Source organism: Musca autumnalis, unplaced genomic scaffold, assembly GCF_047663935.1.
Source record: "Musca autumnalis isolate F117 unplaced genomic scaffold, ASM4766393v1 scaffold_1, whole genome shotgun sequence".
Classification (NCBI taxonomy): Eukaryota; Metazoa; Arthropoda; class Insecta; order Diptera; family Muscidae; genus Musca; species Musca autumnalis.
This window is the reverse complement of record NW_027411644.1, coordinates 212,869,638-212,889,162: the sequence shown is the minus strand read 5'-3', so window position 1 is coordinate 212,889,162 and position 19,525 is coordinate 212,869,638. Positions and strand designations below refer to the sequence as shown.

The 19,525-nt window shown below is 35.9% G+C and overlaps 1 protein-coding gene across 3 annotated transcripts in view; it reads left to right on the top strand.

The window, feature by feature from the left end:
• Ace (Acetylcholine esterase) overlaps positions 1-19,525 on the top strand; it is a 540,867-nt gene that overhangs the window by 25,165 nt on the left and 496,177 nt on the right. The window lies entirely within an intron of this gene.

The window sequence follows — 19,525 nt, the reverse complement described above, 5'->3', positions numbered from 1 at the left end:
AAAATTTTATTTTGAAATCAAAATTTTTTCCTGTCACACAGAAAATCGAAAAGAATACCAGAAAGGAGGTTTAGTCACTCGGACTACACTTTTTATATGTCAAATCGATCGTTGGAGTTGCTTGTGCGAAATAGTTGACGAAAAAGTATAGCTTTGTCGAGGAGGACCTAAATCATAAGATTATCCACTGAAATCTTGGTTTAATCCATCTGATATATCATAAAGTATGGATCTCGATCCAGCATATATGGTTTTCTGCATGGAGAACTACAATAAACCGCGCTAAAAGCTCTCAAACATCAAAATTATGCTGTCACAATATATGACAGATCTACCAACATATGGACCAACATTAGTCCACATTTTATTTTGTCTGAAAAAGGTCATTTTATTCATATCCAGTTAACATTTGCTAAAATGCAGCGTTTTCGCATCTATTTGGATGATTTTAATTTCTGTTGTTTATACCCACATATTGGGTAAATACCTGGGTATTTACCCATTTGTACCCAATTTACCCATTTTAATGGGTATTTACCATTTGGGTATTTACCCATTTCCCATGTCTACATATGTTCTAAGTTTTTAAAAAAGCCCAAACACCAATAAACAAACCATAAAAATACAAAAAATTAAAAAAAAAAAATATTTTTTTTAAAATTGAAAAAATACTCCTTGGGTTTTCATAAAACTCTTATAAATCTTATAAAAACTCATATGTAAAAAAATTTAAATTTGTATGAAAAAGCTCTAATGTACATATATGGGAAGCGGTATGGAAACAAGTAAAAAAGTATCAGTCGGCTTTGCCGACAGAGATATACCCTCAGCCTGTGTGGATTAAATACTTTTTCCCAAAAAAAAAAAAAAAAACGTATGTATTTAGGGGGTTTTCAAAATGTTAGGCGTATGAATCGACAAAAGTATGGATAGGATTAAAGCTCAAAAATTTGCGGGGATATCGGTAGATAGAGCTTTTTTATCACACTAGCCTACGAAAAACATAATATCGCTGTAAACAGGGCCACTAGGAAAACTTTCGATAAAAATGTCCAAAGGATCCTCGGACAGACCCTTAACCACACAAATATGTTAAACATTTGTGTGGGTGGTACCACAAGATAAGACAGATAGGGCCCAAATTTGAACATAAACTAAGTTTCGACATTATTTAGATATCCAAAGTTTGGACCAAATCGGTTGCTACGTCTATGAGAAATCGCTCGTACCATTTGGCGAATATTTTCGAATTTTTGTGGGGGAGGTACCGGAAGGAGTGGACCTATAAGCACCACATTCGAATTTCATCTAATATTCGAAGAAATATTACAATATCCAAAGTGTGGACGAAGGCAGTATTCGGTTCGAGCTCTCCAGCCACTACATATGTATGGTGCCATAGGGCTTTTTCATAACTTTCGGGCTGTTCTCTCAAGAAGTATGGTCTTGCCCCTAAATAAATTTTACTGTCGTAATTGAGGCAGCGAATGCAAGTTGCTTCAACAAAAATCAAAGTGATTCGAGTGAGATTATCCAAAATATTGTGTGGGGGGTACCCGAAGGAGTGGACAAATAGAGTCCATATTCGAACCTGATCTATATCTGGTAGATATATTAGGATGTGTAAAGTATGGACCAAATCGGTCACTGCCATCAAGAGTTATCGTGCGCACAATTATTTTTGAACATTTGTGGGGGAGGTACCTGAAGGAGTGGACCGATATGGCTTATCTTCGAACTTAAACTAAGTTTGTGCAAAATAATATGAAGGCCACATTTTGGACCGAATCGGCACATCCGTTCAAGAGTTACCTTGCGCTCCAACCACTATACACGGTGTCATAGGGTTTTTTGTAATTTTCAGGCTATTTTCGCAGGAAGTATGAACTTGCCCCTGATGAAATTGTAACGTCGTATGGGTGGGAGTGAATACAAGTTCTTACAACAAAAATCAAAGCGATTCGCGAGCAGGTCCTAAACTGAACTTTTTCGAAATTTTGTGTGGGAGGTACCGAAGGAGTGGACCGATTGAGTTCATATTGGAACTTCATCTAAGTCTCTAACAAATTTCACGATTTGCAAAGTATGGACCAAATCGGTTACTTGCTTCAAGAGTTATCGTGCGCACAAATTTTCCGAACATTTTCGAACTTTTGTGGGGGAGGTACCGGAAGGAGTGGACCCATCTTCAAACTTATACTAAGTTTGGACAAAATATTACGAAAGCCAAATTTTGGACCGAATCGGTTGATCCGTTCGAGAGTTATCGTGCGCTCCAGCCAGAGAGATGGACGGACATGGCTAAATCAACTCTAAATTGTCTGAAACACATTTCGTCCCAACACATTTCGTCCAAAAATGTGCTTCATCGAAATAATGAGATTGTAGCACTCGCGATTACGCATTTTTTGATGTATAACTCGGGCGTGTAGCCTTCAAAGGTTCACAACAATCTCAGCTTAAAGTCGAAATTTTTGTGCGTAAATTTTTCTAAAAAAACAGTTTTTTGGATTCAAAATTTACAAATGCCATTCGATTTCAGTGAAAACCCGCGTGAATTTAGTTTTTTTTACATTCTGAATCTAACAAGCCTTTGCGCGTCTAAATCCATCCACTAGATCGGCGGATATGATACCCCTCAAATTTCGAAAATCTGCAAAAAATGTGTTTGAAAATATCGCGTATTAAGACGGGTTTTAGATGTGTTATTACTACTTAGATAAATAGAGCGAAACGCATATTTAAAATATGCGAAAACAGATATTGAAAAACGTTCGCGAGTCCGGAGATATAATAGATTTTTTCTAAAAACTGAGTACGATGCTACATCCACGGTTCTTGATGTATCGCATTGAAATGACATAGGATGATGTATTTTTTAATGGTGATCATTGAAATCGGATGCGCATAAAAGGCAAATGTACTTCGTGGAAATTACGGGCATTTTACTGTTTTTTGCACCCTAACATGCAACTGATGCTACATCGTGGTCGCCAAATGGAATTTCACAAAGTGTATATCAAATAAGAGGGATTGATTCGCTGTTTTGGAAAATCGGATGCGCATCTTGTGATTTCCACTATTACGCGGTTTATATGCGCTTCAAATGTTGTAACATTCAATATAACATTATTTTAAGGTTTCTAATTAGCATAACTAAAACGGTCATATCTTTTGCGCGCAACGATCAAAGTTGGTAACGAAAACAGATTTGGAATGACGATTTTTTTCTTAATCTATGTACCAAAAATCATAGATGTAGTATCAAAATTTTTTTTTTGATTTTTTTGAAATGGAAAAGACGATTTTAGAAATTTTTGCTGATATACCCTCGTTAGCATAAATGCTGAGGGTATTAAAACACACATTTTTACCCATGTAATTTCAAAAAATTTAAAAAAGTGTTGAACGGACGGAACGGGAAAAGTATATATGGGCTGAAAGAGGACACTTTCTGGCATCATGCTGTGAAAACGGAACTTTGTTCCAAGCTGTTCCCTAAAAGTTCTAGTCCACTAAGCGTGGAATTGCACTAAACTTTAGTAACTGAGGAAAATTAAAATAGCTCACTTCGTGTAAACGCTACGTTAATTTATTAAAACGACTCTTAAAGGCATCAATCCTACCTACCTAAAAAAAACAGTGAACACAATATCTGTAACAGTTTCTGAGAAATATCTGTTTCTTTTCTCCAGAAATTTTCCGAAATTGGGAAACATTTTTCGTCTTTAGGAGCACGCCACGCCCAAATCTTCCAATATCTTGATCTAATTTTTTGCTTTCATTAGTTTTAATATGTTTACTATCGAATCCCATTAATAAATTAACAATCGGTGACAACTCCTGAAACTCCTGAAACTCCATCATGATTTATACACTTTTGGCAGCACTCAACTCAATTGTTCAAGCACTTTTTCCACTCCGGATGAGACATCCTCAAAACATGGTTTTTGAACGCTTCAACAGCATCTTCTGGCAACGAAAATCGTTGACCACAACTTTTTTCCTTATGTGCGGGAATCAAATGAAGACATTAGCTTCCAAGTCAGGGCTGTGCGGCGGATGACCCATTAATTCCGGTCAAAAATGCTTTGGTTTGAATCACATTGTCATGGTGCACAACGATTCGACTTTTCTTGTTCGTTTCTGAAGACATCAGACATCAAACAAATTGTGGTGTACCACTCAGAATTTATTGTCATACGTTTTTCAAGCCGTATAGTCGCCATATGATCAGTTTAGCCGCAGAAACAGGCGACCATTTGTTTCAAAGTGCTTCTTTAATGAACAAATTTAGTTGGATTTGGCTCGTCTTTTTTTTTGTTTCGGGCTCATACGCATACATATATCCATGATTCGTCACCTGTGACGACCGTATAAACGTCTTGTGAAGCGCCGCTATCGTATTTTTTCATCATTACTTTGCACCAATCGACACGAGTCTTTTTTGAGCGATTGTCAAATTGTGGAGGTTCCAACGATAACAAACCTTTTTTACGGACAGGTATCCATGCAATATCGAATGTATGCTGGTGAAAAAAGTGATAGAGGTTGCCTCTATCTCACCGTATATCACATGACGATTTTGCATTATGATTTCTTGCACGACATCAATGTTTTATGACACAACGACCGTTTTTCCCTAGGCCAGAAACTTATCTAGTAGCCCTCGCATACACACTTTCGGCGGGTACAATTGCAAAGCCATAAAAATCGTGCAAAAACTGTTTAAATATTTCTTCTAATGGCTTTATTATCTCATTTAATGATAATAATCTGTACAAATAAAATTTTAATTTTTTACACACAAGTGCCGAACGTACTACATGTAGTACGCTAGGAAATATGTCAACTAAAATCACATATAATTAATTTTTTGGCATATGGTAAATTTCAAATTTCCTTTACAATTACATAGAAAAAAAATTAAAAACTTTTTTGGCGAGCACATCCGCCATTTTTGGTACATGGGTTACGAAAAAAATCGTGGTTTCAAATCTGTTCGCGTTCACAAAATTGGATGCTGCACTCAAAAGTTATATGCGGTTTTACTCTCTTGTAAAGAAAATATATTTAAAAATTCCTATTGTGTTGTAATAAGAACATTTATATACGAATCGTTAGCAGCATTTGATATCTATCCGTAGATGCTAAAATATTTGCAAAATTTATTTTTATTTTCGCGGAAAATCAACAAATATTGAAGAAATCTTGGAATAAATTTTATTTATTCTAAATCAGAGTCCAAAAAATCTCTAAAAAAATAATTTAAAAATACGCACAGAATCTAGACAACGCGTAGAAAAATGTGAGACCAAAATTATAAAGATCGCGTTTATAACTTACATATTACAGCAACAACAAAGAACGGAAACTTATTGTTAGAAATTATTTCAAAAATCTATTTTTGGTTAAATACGAAAAATTTGAAAAATAAATGTTGGGAGTTATTCTATTATTTCGCTAAATTTCGATCCAAATCCTGAAGTATTTTGCTTAAACTTCTACGAGAAAAGTAATTAGTCATCGTGAAAGTATATTTGCTTTCTGTGATAAGCAATAGAAATAAGAAGTAAAGAGTAATATTGAAATTACAATCGAAGAAAAAACATAGAAGTTAAAAACCGTATAATTCGCGAATTGGTTTAAATCGGTTGAGGTGCATGTGCTTTTCGGATACAGGGAGTCCATGTCTATCAATATGCATGGATTTTCCCATGTTTCATTCAGCGGCCAAAGTGTGCCATCAGTTGCATCTTACTATTCAAAAAACCTTCAAGTGGGCAAAAATTACGCGATGTGCATATGATTATAAGGTGCATCCGATTTCAATGGCCGCCTATTAAAAGTACGTCAATATAAATTATTTTAGACAGATTCGTCCAGAACTGCGGATGTGCCACCACATTCTATTTTGGGATAAATAGGGATATTACTCCCGAATCTTTGTAATTTGTGGCACATTTTTTTGGCAAATATTATAATCGCGTATAAAGGATTACATTTATGTAAAAATAATCAAAGAAAATCGCGGTTAAATTCGCGGAATTGTCAAAATATATTTTTGCAGATTTTCCTACTTTCAAGGTATCTATATCCGGCGTTATAGTGGATGGATTCAAACGCGGAAGGGCTTATTAGATCCGGCACGTAAAAAAACTAAAATCACGCGGGGTTCAGGGGTACCTGTACGACAGTTGTAAATTTTTAAGGCAAAAAATAGGTTTTTTCAGAAAATTTACGCACCAAATTTTCGCCTTTGGACTCCTATTACTAGGAAGCTGTATGGAGCACACTCATGAGATATACATCGAACGACGTGGAATCGCGAGTTCTACAATCCTATAAACTAGTTTCGATTATTATCTAGTTGCACCATCTAATTATAAGAAAAATTCGAAAAACACTGAAATCAAAACTTCAAAATGTCAGCATCGATTTTAGGGGGATGCAGTGTATATATCGAAAAGTCATACAATAGAACCATGTTGCCCAAGGGGTATTGTTTAGTTCTTTCTTTGAGCACAGGTTTGAATTTTCCGTGGTTTGGCCAGAAATCAAGAAAGAACACAAAAAAACTTGTAAACTTCAACACATTTTTCCCATTTTTTTATATTACCACCAGCGCAGCTTCCACGAAAATTATTTGTTATGGTCCATATTATGAGATCGTAGCTAAAACACTTCAATATATATAAATGTATTCATATTTTATAAAATATATTAACAGTTCGCGACTTATTAAATGGTGAACCTCAACTTCAACGATTGTAAAACTTTTTTGAATATTACCATATACTCTTACTACATATTGATTTTTACAACTGTTAAAATTAGAAAAAGATAGAAAACTAACAAAAATAAAATATGCATATACAATTTTTTCGCACTGATTGCGTGGCATCTTCACACATTTCCAAATTTCACAAGCAATTACTTTAGATAAAACTTATCAAACTACGCTTTGTTCACCGTTATGTTCTGTAACGCCTTAGCAAGTTTATTAGAAAATTTAAAGTAAAATAAGCAGGAAACCTACAAATAATAGGTGTACTACATGTAGTACACTCGGCATATCTGGGTTAAATCGTGGTATGGACTATATCGGTTAGTTCTATCGGGTACCTTTAACACAATATTTTAAAAATTTTGGCACAAAACATACTCAAGAAGAAGAAAATACATCTTAGAAGAATGATTTTCATGATTTTTTGGAACAGGTTGTGCCCACGACCCTCTTACGACGGTGCAATTACTTTCGGGAGCAAGTCCATACTTCCTGATATAATGTCCAAAAAACTCTTAACAACCCTGCTGGCTGGCATCAGCTCAATTTTGCATATAGAAAAAATTTCTTCTAAACGTACCTCAAGTTCCAAGAAGGTATATATTGGAAAACATCTTTGGGTACCTTCCACACAAAAGTTCAACATTTTTGCTTAAATACAGTTTTATGGTTGTTCCAGGATAGTTTGCAAATTTTTTACCGAAAGAACTTCTTGTGCTCCTATTTACAGCGATATAATGGTTTTCGTGAGCGAATCCATACTTCCTTATACAATGGTCCAAAAGTTCGAAAAAATTCGCAGTGACCTACTAAGTGCATTGACATTGGTTCAACCTTTCCGCATAGTAATATTTTTTCACGTTAAAATCATGTTCAAATATGACCGTACTATAGCGGATACCACCAACACAAAATGAATTTTTTTTTCGCAACTGTGCACTTTTGAGGACATTTCAATGATCATTTTGATATTTTTACAATAGCTAGTCCTTGCGGCTCATATTACGACAGGAAAATTGTTATCGGGTGTAAGTCCATACTGACGGAAATAATTAAACTGTAAAGATCTTTCGGCCACCAACTAAAATGGCACGCAGATTTGGTCCCATCTATGCACATCGTAAATGTTCTTGCAAACTTATATCAAATTATGTAGGTCCACTTCTTTCGCTACTTCCCGCACAAATGTTCAAACATTTAGGCTTAAGGATAGGTGAAGATTAATTCGCTGATAAATTGTAATTTTTATTTACCGCAGTATACAAATTAAAAAAAAAAACATATTTGGGAGCTCTCCAACTATTTTGCTAAAATCCAATACAAAAATTGAAGTATTCTGCTAAAACTTTGTCAAGAAATATGGTTTAGAATCGCGAAAGCTTAACTGCTTACTGTCATAACATATATCGATATCATCATTCAAAAAATATGAAAATTAAAAAGCCTGTAATTCGCGAATTAGTTAAAGTCGGTTGATGCGCATCCGATTTTGGATAAAGCGGATCAATCTCTTTCAATATTTATACATATTTCGATGTTTCGCTCAGCGGCCGAAATGTGCCGCCAGTTGCATCACACAATGCAAAAAACCTTAATGTGGTTGAAAGTCGTGCAATGTGCATACGATTTTGATGCGCATCCGGTTTCAGTAGCACACATCAAAAATACGTCAATATACACCCATTTCAAATAGATTCTTCAAGAACCGCGGATGTGCCTCCATATTCTAGTTTGCGTAAAAAACCCATATTACTCGCGTATCTCTCTAATTTATGACACACGTTTTCGCAAATATTATAATCGCGTATAAAGGATTCCATTTATGTAAAAAAAATTAAAGAAAATCGCGATTTAGTACGCGGATTTGTCAAAATATATTTTTGCTAATTTTCCTCTTTTCAAGGTATCTATATCCGGGATTTTAGTGGATGGATTCGATCACGGAAGGGCTCATTAGATCCGTCGCGTAAAAAAACTAAATTCACGCGGGTTTCAAAGGAAATTCAATGACACTTGTAAAGTTTACACGCAAAAAATAGGTTTTGTAAGAAAATTCAAGCATCAAATCTTGGCCTTTCGGCTCCAATAACTAGGATACGGTAAGGAGCACACTCATGAGATATACATTAAACGACGTAAAAACACGAGTTCTATAATCCTATTACGTCTTGTTGCGCGTACGGATTATTAAAAAAATTCAAAAAACCCCCGAAATTCCGGCTTCAAAATGTCAGCATCAATTTTAGGTGGATGCATAGATCGAAAAATCATACACTAGCATCTTCTTGCCCATGGAGTATTCTGTGGTTCTTTCTTGGGGGAAGGTCTATAAAATGTAAGTTTAAGCCAGAAATCGGAAGAGATAAAAAAAAACTTGTTGGCTTCAACCCATTTTTACCCAACACAGCTTCCACGAAAGTTAATTTTAATGGTCGACACTGTGGAATTCCTCCTAAAACACTTCATTTTAAAGATTTTCAGTCATATTATATAGAATATATTAACAGTTCGCGAATTCTGAATGGGTGAAACTCGGATTCATCGATTGCAAAACATTTTTGGTATTTACCATATATAAAAATGCCGAATTTAGTTTAAGCTAGAAGATAAGCCATATCGGTCAACTCCTTCAGGTACCTCCCCCACAAAAGATCAAAAATGTTTGGAAAATTGTGCGCACGATAACTCTTGAAGGTAGTGACCGATTTGGTCCGTATTTTACACATCCTAATATATCTACCATATATAGATCAGGTTCGTATATGGACTATATTTGTCCACTCCTTCCGGTATCTCCCAAACAAAATTTCGGTTAAGTTCACTTTAAGACCTGCTATCGAATCACTTTGATTTTTGTTGAAGCAACATGCATTCGCTTCAATAACGGCGGTACAAGTTTTTTTTAGAGGCAAGCCTATACTTCTTGAGAAATCAGCCCGATAGAGCACGATAACTTTCGAACTGATCAACCGATAACTTTCGAACTGATCAACCGAAATTTGGCCTTCGTCACATTTTGTCCAAACTTAGTTTCAGTTGGAAGATGGGCAATACCGGTCCACAACTTCCGTTACTTCCCCCCAATATTAAAAACATGTCACTAAAACGGGGCAACCAATTTGGTCCAAACGTTGGATCTCCAAATGTTTTGTGCAAATTTAGTTTAATATCTAAAATGACGCATATCGGTCCCCCACAAAAGTTCAACTTTTGTAACTATTTGCAGTTTAGGGTCTGTTCGAATATCCTTTGAAAATGTATCTCGATGCTGCTCCTTGCAGTCCTGTTTAAAGCAATATTATATTTTCCGTGGCAAACTGGTCCAAAAGTTATGCGATGACCCACTGAATTGACTGGCGTAATCGATATCTATCGAAAATATGTATATGACTCCCAAAATAAGATCCATTTACATAATGGACTATGTCGGTCCATTCCTTCAAGTACCTCCTCTGCAACACTTTTGAATCCGTCTGATTCTTTTTTTACTTGTTTGTTTTGGTTTTTTTAATCTCTGGAATACACAAAACTTATATGTATATAACCAATTCGGTTGGCAAATGGTACTAATCTATATAGCCCATGTTGAATACCAACAGTTCTACGGACCTACAATTCATATGACCAAAATCCACTTACTTTAATAGGTTCGGACTCTAGAGTGTTGCAACAGACGGACGGTCATGGCTATATTGATGTAGAAGATCTAAGACGTTTATTTCGATTTTATTTTCGGTACCACAAAAGTTCAAAAAGAATGCTCAAGATGACTCTACAATGGAGTAATCGATTTGGTCCATACCTTGCACATCGTTATATTTGAGGCGCTTAGCGCCAAAACGGCCTCACCCACATGCCCCAAAAATAAAACTGACTATAAAGATCTAACCGGAACCTTTTGAAACAAACAGAAGCATAGATATCCGCATTGGAAATAAAATTCCACAAAATGGAAATTGGGATATTTGAGTGCCTTTTCCTATATCTCTGGTATTTGACCAATTTTGGTAATGCAATTAGGATCAATATCCCAAACGAAGCTGGGATACTCGTCATTACAACTCAAGAAAAACAAAATGGTAGCCAGCCTACTTGACATCATTGTAATGGTAATCTTTTTCTTGTTCCATTGATAGGCATTGATTTTGGAACACCGCTATTAAAGCGAAGTTATTAGCATAAGAATAAAACTTTGCATTTTTCTCCACATATGTACGTTTTATGCCACATCTGACTCCTGAAGACCATCACCAAAATCGACATCCTTCTTCCTTTTTTGCACCCCTATTAACTATCAAAATTTCGTGACGATCCGATCAAAATTGCGACCAGAAGCGTGATAACAGAAAAATTAAAAAACGGGATGTATTACCGACTATTGCGATATCCCCGTTGTTTGGCCACCTACGCCAACCAACTTTGCATCATTGTAAAGGTTTCTTCCCCCATCAACCATCGAAATTTCGTAACGATCCGATCAAAATTGTGATCTGTAGCGTGATTACAAGGTTTAGATGGACAGACAGACGGACGGACACACATATCCAGATCGACTCAGCTCATCGATACATTAAATTTGGTATATATAAGTATAGGTCTACGACCATTATTTCGATGTGTTACAAACTTTTTGGCCAAAACCAACTTATAATACCTTCCCCACATAGTGGTGTTGGGTATAATCAGGGATTTGCTTAGGTCCACCGGTGCAGCTTTTTGTTCGTACAGTCATAGGCTGAGGGCATATCTCTAGTCATTTCAGTTTGGACCATTATGCCAGGAAGCATGGACTTGTCCATTGAAAACATAATATCGCTGTAAACAGGACCACAACGAACAGCATCGGTATAGGTTTCCAAAAGATTTTCGAACAGACCCTAAACTGCACGTTGAATTTTGTGGGGGAGGTACCCTAAGGGGAGGACCGATATGGGCCATTTTAGAAGTTAAACCAAATTTGTACAAAATATTAGTGGATCCAATAATATTAGTGGCTTGTCCCGTTCAAGAGATATCGTGCATTTTTTAAATACCGGATGTTGGGAACCGGTATTGCTGTTTTTTCAAGAAGTATGGACTTGCCCCTGAAAAAAAAAACGTTTATGGAGTCAGCGAATGCAAGTTGCTTCAAACAAAATCGAAGTGATTCGAGTGCAGTTCTTAAAATCCGAAATTTTGTGTGGGAGGTACCCGAAGGAGTTGAAAGATATAGTCCATGTGAATGCGGGCAGTGAATACAAGTTGTTACAACAAAAATTAAAGCAATTCGAGAGCATTTTCTAAACTGAACTCTTCCGAAATTTTGAGTGGACCGATTGAGTCCATATTGGAACCTCATCTAAGTCTCGTAGAAATTTCACAATGTGCAAAGTATGGACCAAATCGGTTACTATCTTCAAGAGTTATCGTGCGCATAAATTTTCCGAACAATTTCGAACTTTTGTGGGGGAGGTATCGGAAGGAGTGGACCGATACAACCCATTTTCGAACTTAAACTAACTTTCGACAAAATATAACGAAAGCTAAATGTTGGACCGAATCGGTTAATCATTCGAAACAAAAGATCGCCTGTTTCATCAGCAAAACTGACTGTGTGGCGACTTTACGGTTTGAGAAATGTACGTAGTACGGTTAATAAATCATGCTTGAGACTACTTAAGAAAGCAATCAACTATTTTTGATGGTAAATATTCGCGCTTTCATTGTTAGGCCAGATATTTATCGTGCAGCCTTTTGCCTACTAGTAATGCAGAAGTAACTTCTTTAAATGACTTGGTAATGGTTTTTTGTAGCTTCTATATTTTTGTTCGGAAGGGTTGCTTAAGGTTACATTTACACATTAACGACCCATCATAAATTTGTTTTGTTTGTTTGTCAATGCAGAGTTTTGAATTTGCAACCCTCGGTTTTGAAATCGGACCTCTGCCACCGTTACTCATTACATTGTAATCAGTAAAGTAAGTAGTTTTATGTTTGCAAAATAACATATTTTTTGAATACTGGCAATGCGAAATCTAGCATTTTTACATAGCTTGGTAATGCGTTATTCGGCTCAATGAATTATGTTCTTTCCTTTTTCACGTTTTATTTGTATTCACTAGACTGATTTTAACTCAAAGTTTAGTTTTGTTAGATTTTAAGATTGCCAACGTTTGAGCACAATCGGATTATGTTAACACGTGCCACTGGGGCCTCAAAGTTTCCATTGCTCTAAAGGCCACATTTATTGTCCAATCGATTAGAAATTTTTACCAGTTCATTTCTGTAACTAAACAAGTAATCCTACAAACAATTTTGAAAATCGGCTCTGATTTTAATATTAGCCCATGGAAACTTTGAGGCCCGTGTTAACATATTGCGATTGTGTTCAAACCTTAGCAATCTTAAAATCTAACAAAACTAAACAGTTTAGTGGGGTGCCGCATAAAATATCAAACATCGATTTTTTTAAAACCACACTAGTATTCGTATACTTCCATATAAACATTCAAGAATGAGATTATACCAAATTCGTCAGGAACGACCGCTGTCGTCGACTTAAGTATATTTTGCATATTCTATTGTAAGAAAATGACATTCACAGACTTGGTATACCCTGTATGTCTTTATGGAAATTCATACCAACAAAGACATGCATATATCGATATGTATATATGTATCTTAACTTGTACTATGTGTGTTAGTAAATTACTTTTACTTTTATTTATATCTGTTGGCCAGGTATAACAGTTTCTTATGGTCTTGAAAAATGAAATGACTATAAGAAGGGAAAAATAGCAACAAAACAACAACAATGATACTTCTAGCTGTGTGTCCCCCAACAACAACAAAAACAACAATGTCAAAGTTTCTTTTTTCAGTGAATAAGTTTTTCTTTCCTCATCACCACCATCTTGGCCAAGCAGCAGCTTTTCCGTTGTCTACTTTGCAAAAAAAAAGTTTTGTGTTTGCCATTGCTGTTGTTGTTTTTGGTAACATTAACGTCGACACACCGTCGTCAACAAGGCTGATAACATTCGTGTTTCTGGTAGTGTTTTTGTTGTTGCTGCTGTGCTTGATAAGGAGGCTGATGGTTCGTTGCCTCAGTCAGCATTTAACAAATTTTGATGTTTACCATGATCCGTGAAGTCGACCCCTCTCCATTAAAATATGTTTTGTGCGTGCCAAATCTTCGCCCCCGTCCCCCCATCTTCTTTCCCACTTTCCATTATTCCATCTGTTTATGTTTGTCATAGTGTTAGTGTATTTGTAACATTTATGCGTGGGAGGTTTTTATTTTCTTGTTTACTAGGACAAATGATGCCCACCTGCCAGTCCGTCTGTCGGTCGTTCGTTCTGTTAGTCTATCTGTTTAAGGTCATTGGTAATAGACATTGTTAGCCGTACATTGATTTTAATTATGTGGCAAACAGGATAGACAACGAAATGCGGAGGGTGAGAGATAGGCGGAGTGAAAAACAAGTTTATTATCTAAGATTAAATCTGTTTTCAGTGGTGATGGTGGTCAACCGAATCGAAATTTAAAGGATCATAAACTTTTGTTTGTTGTTGTTCTTATATATCAGAGACGTTCATTATGGATACTAATTCAGCAATTCCGAAACATTATTTCTTGATTTTTTTCGTATGCACAAATTTTATCCCTTAAAGTGATGTAGAGAATGTTGGATGCCAGCGGTAACGGTTAAGGGGAGGTTAAGGTTTATCTTGGTACATATTTCCTCTCAAGTGGACACTGACCGGCCCATATTGTCACCTGGGAATTTTTCATTAAGAAACGGTAAAGGTAATAATGAGCTAACAAGTGCCGCGTGCGAAGAACAATCCTCTCTAAGCGTTTCAAGGACCAAGTTTGCGGACCGTCTCATATTACTGTCATACAGGAAATGCGGTGGATTGGGGGAGCCGTCACAGCAACACCTAAAGGTGCCGAAAAATAGCTGCCCTGAGACAAGACTCGAATTTTGCTTTGGGTTTGTATTAGGTGGAGAACAGATATTCCAAATTCGATATTCCTTGGCAAAATCACAACATTTTTGTTATCATCATATATGGAATTCGATAGTAGACCTATTGCAAAGTAAACCAAAACAAGTAAAAAAATTTAAAGTTCGGTCGGGTCGAACTTTTTATACTCTCCACAATAAACTATTCTGGACTAAAATTGAAAAATTAGTTTTCTTTGGTTTCCAAAATTTTAGGTGGGATATTTTATGACCAAATGCCTAAGTTAGGGCAAAACATGTACCGAAATTGTAAAGTTTTGCTGGTTTTTGCGACAACTGTGAATCTCAAATGTCAAATTTGGATAGTCCGGCCAACAAAACATCTAAAATCGGGAGGTACCGTTATAATGGACTATACCAAAACATGGACGTATGTGGAGAAGATTTGTGAACATTGGGAAATATCAAATTAGCTAAACTCATCAAAAATCCTAAAATCTGGAGGTATCGTTACATGGAGGCTAGATTAAAACATCGACCTTTGTTGACAAATTTTTAATATAAATGGCAGATTACTGCAGTAAGTTAAAAATTTTAGCTAAAATTCTCAATATACCGAAAATCAGGAGGTACCGTTGTATTCCAACAATTGGGCCGAACTTGACCTGCCTATGGAAAAAGGACAGTCGGGTACAAAAATATAGCGCTCTAGCTCAATGTTTGTGGATGCTGGAATTATTACATTTGACAGAAATGACAAGATCCACTCAGAATTTAATCCCGATCAAGGGTCGCAAATGATTATTTCAATGCATTACAACCGGAAAAACAAACTTAATGTAACCTCCATACTATGGTGGAGGGTATATATTGCTCCAACTTTCACCGAACCACAACGATATCTATATTTTTTGTCGTTGGCAAGTCCATGCTTCCTGACATATTGATCCAAAGCTCAAACAAATCATGCGGTGACCAACTGAAATACCTTGTTGGCGCAACAACTATCGATGAAATGACTTCCAGAATTTTCCACTTTAATCCATTCATTGTAATCATGACTAGAACATACATGTTTATGCTAGGGAAAGATAATATTTCCTGAAATAAGGGCGCCTATAGGGCCCAATATTTACTGTCATTTCTTCATACATCTCTCACACTAAAGTTTTAGTAGTTTTTATTAAAAAGTGTCGCCAGGTGTCAGTTGACATTTTTTTGGAAAGTTTGAAAGTTTTTATCCTAAGCGTACTCAGGTCAGTTTGACATATGACCATGTGTTAGGTTCTTTACAGTGACTTGAAAAAATTACTTTGCGAAAAAAATGGAATTTACTTGTGAACATTTTCGTCAAAAAATTTGTCACAACTTTTGACGTGGATAATTACGGCAAGAGTGCATCGATCAAACTAAATCTTTGTATGTCGATAAAGGACCATCCTATAGCACTATAGAAAACTGGTTTAATGAATTCAATCGTAGCTGATACTCGCCAAAAAATGAAGGTCGTAGGGGTCGCTTAAGATCGAAAGTTGTCCAGGAAAAAATTAAGCCGTGCATGAACGGATAACGCAAGATCGCCATGTTATATACCGTGAGATAGAGATGCCTTTGTGTATTTCTTCACCAAATAGGACTTTATATTGCATGAACACCTGGCCCCAAAAATGTATTTTTCTCGCTAAACCCAGTAAAATTAGTCAATCGCTCAAAAAAGGCTCTTGTGGATTGGGGCAAAGAAATTGTGAATAAAAACAATAGCGGTACTTCAAACGACATTTATAAGATCGTCACAGACGACGAATCTTGGATCTATGCTTAGGATTTCGAAACCAAACAGGAATGGATCGTTTGGGTCTTCGAAAGCATGCCAAACGCAACGAAAGTTGTTAAGACCTTCGAAGACCTTCGAAGTAAATGTTCGCCTGTTTCTTCGGCAAAACTGACCATGTGGCAAAACTGACCATGTGGCTTGAGAAATGTAGGACGGTTAATTCTGAGTGTTACACAACAATTTGTTTGCCTGAGGTCTACTGAGAAATTCCAAAAACGAACAAGAGAAGATGAATCGTTCTACATCATGACAAAGAGAGCTCTCACACATCGATTCAAAGCAGCGCCTGTTTGGCCGTACAAAATGTGGAATTGATGGGTCGTACAGCCTTGACTGGGGATCCAATGACTTCATTTGATTCCAGCACATCAACAAAAAAATATATGGCCAACGATTTTCGTCACCAGAAGATGCTGTAAGAGCGTTCAAAAAGAAATGTTCTGGTGGTGTCTCAATCAAGCCACTGTAAACAACTCAACACATGATCGAATGTCAAACTGTCCTGAGTACGCTTGGGCTAAAAACTGTCAAACTTTTCAAACAAATGTCAAATGGCGCCTAGCGACACTTCGTGCTGCCTAGGCCAGAAAGTTTTCTAGTGCCCCTCGTATGTGTAGTTCATATTGTTCTGCTATGTTAATAAGACAGACTATAACAACTGCAGTGAAAATCGTTAGAAGAATCGGTAAATTACAATAAAACAAAATAATGGTTGGTTAGTCAATAAAAACAAAAATTGTCAGCGAATAAAATACGTCAACCCTTAAAAAACAAAACAACTCGCCAAAATTGTTTTTTTTTAACCTCTCTCAGAAGAAACCAATATTTTTTCGAACTATGAACAGCATTCATAATATGGAGGAATTTGAACCTTGTCATGACTTTGTGAACACTATTTCTAAAATGCAGTATTTTTTCTATATGGTGCCGAGGTACACGATGGGTTCAACTACCTCTAAATTGTAAATACATTCTATCTTCCGCAGTTCGTTCGAGTTCTGTAGATGCGTTGATATCATCAATATGGTCTCATCGTCGTGAATTTTCAGAACCACTTTAGCAGATTTTCTTTGGACTTTTTTACAAGGTATCATTTACCTCATTTACAGACGGGTCATGGTCAATGTCGTAAACATAAGCAAGTAAAATGCGGCTTTTGGTGTAAATTTCTTTTCACTTTTGCAAAATGTTGAAAAGATTACACGAAAGGCTGACTCCTTGTCTGAAACCTCTTTTGGCGCTCTTTAAGTTTTTTAACTTTACTTTCCTATTTTAACTGAGGATCGGGACACTAACTGATTAGTGTCAAACCGATTGTGCTTTGAGGGAATACCAAATTCAGATTCAATTTATGGATTTGAGTGTAAAGGACTGGCGAAGGCTTATTTATAATCGACAAAAATATGGTAGGTGTTGATCTGCATACAATCAGTGGGGCTTAAGACCTAGACAATTTACCAGATATTTACCTGAAAGGACCCAAGATATGCAGTTCGACACCTAATATATTTTTTTCGAGTATAAAGAAACCTTCGACCGCCCTTTACGTTCAAAGCGAAGCCTTAATTTATGTTTCCCTCAAAGCTGTCTTCTTGTATGAAGCCTCTTTTGGTACTAAACTGTTTAGAAAATTTTTAATTTTGAATTTTTGCGGGCCGGGATCAGTTAGTATCATCTTACGAAGCTGATTGAGCTTAGCGAGAAACCCAAATTCATGGACTTGAACGTAAAGGACAGCCGAAGGCTTCTTTGTAATCGACAAAAAGATGGAAGGTTTTGACCTGCATAAAATCAGTGCGGCTTGGGACTTGGAAAACCCTGGCAAATTTACCAGATATTTACCTGCAAGTACCCAATTTATGCGACACCTACTATATTTTTCGATTGTAAAGAAGTATTAGACATCCCTTTACGTTTGTAGCCATGTCTGAATTTAGATTTCATCAATCACAACGTGATCTATTTGGTTTCTTGTTTTCTGACAGCCAGGTGCCCTTATGAATGTGTAGAAGCATAAATCTGGTATTGCTAACTACCATGATTTTAGCTGCATTTTTGTCCGAACTAGTTGTATTTTGACATTTAAGGTTCCCAGCGGATACAAAACGTATCCACCAAAAATTATCAATATAGGTCCATGTTTTGATATTGCCTCCATATAACGGTATCGGTTAGATGATTTTTCAATCAATTAAATTAATTAATTAATGTTTAAAGAAGAAGGCAGGATATTTTTCAATAATTTATGGCAGCAGAATTCAGTTGATATAGTTAAGGACTTTCAAAATACATTTTACAGCGCACAGTGGTCGAAATCACTGATCTAGCGACGCGAATGAATAAACTTATATTTCTAATAACTAAAAACACGTTTATTCCATTAAAATATTGAAAACGTCACGCACAAACCACATTAAAAAATTATTTTTTTTTTTGTTAAAAAATTATATCTTTGAAAAAAAGCATTTATGATATTTTAATGATTCTCAGAATTAAAGAAAATTAGTGAGAAATCAGTATTATGTCAGTTTGGTTATCTCATGTGCCTCTAACGTTTATTTTCAATTATTTATCTGCTTACAGTGACTTCAAAAAATTGCCCATATTTCTGATAAATTCAAATTTTAAAATAATTTTGTGCGTGAACTTTTTTTCACCGAATCACCTTATAATTAAGATTTTATGTAATCTTATGTAATGATAACCAATGATATGAGGTTGTTAAAAATCATAACCCAAGTGTCCAACCACTGACATAGCCTCCACTTTTATTACTTTATTCGTAGGACCGTAATTCCGTTATTTGGGTTTGGAAGGAAGAAGTATATACAAAGATATTGTTGACCTTTGATCTGTAATTTTTGCTTCTATTGGTTCGGCTTAAGGTCAGAAAATTAAAAACAGAACATTTTCGGTTTTTAGTTTATGTTTTATTTCCACTTAAACTAAAAACCGAAC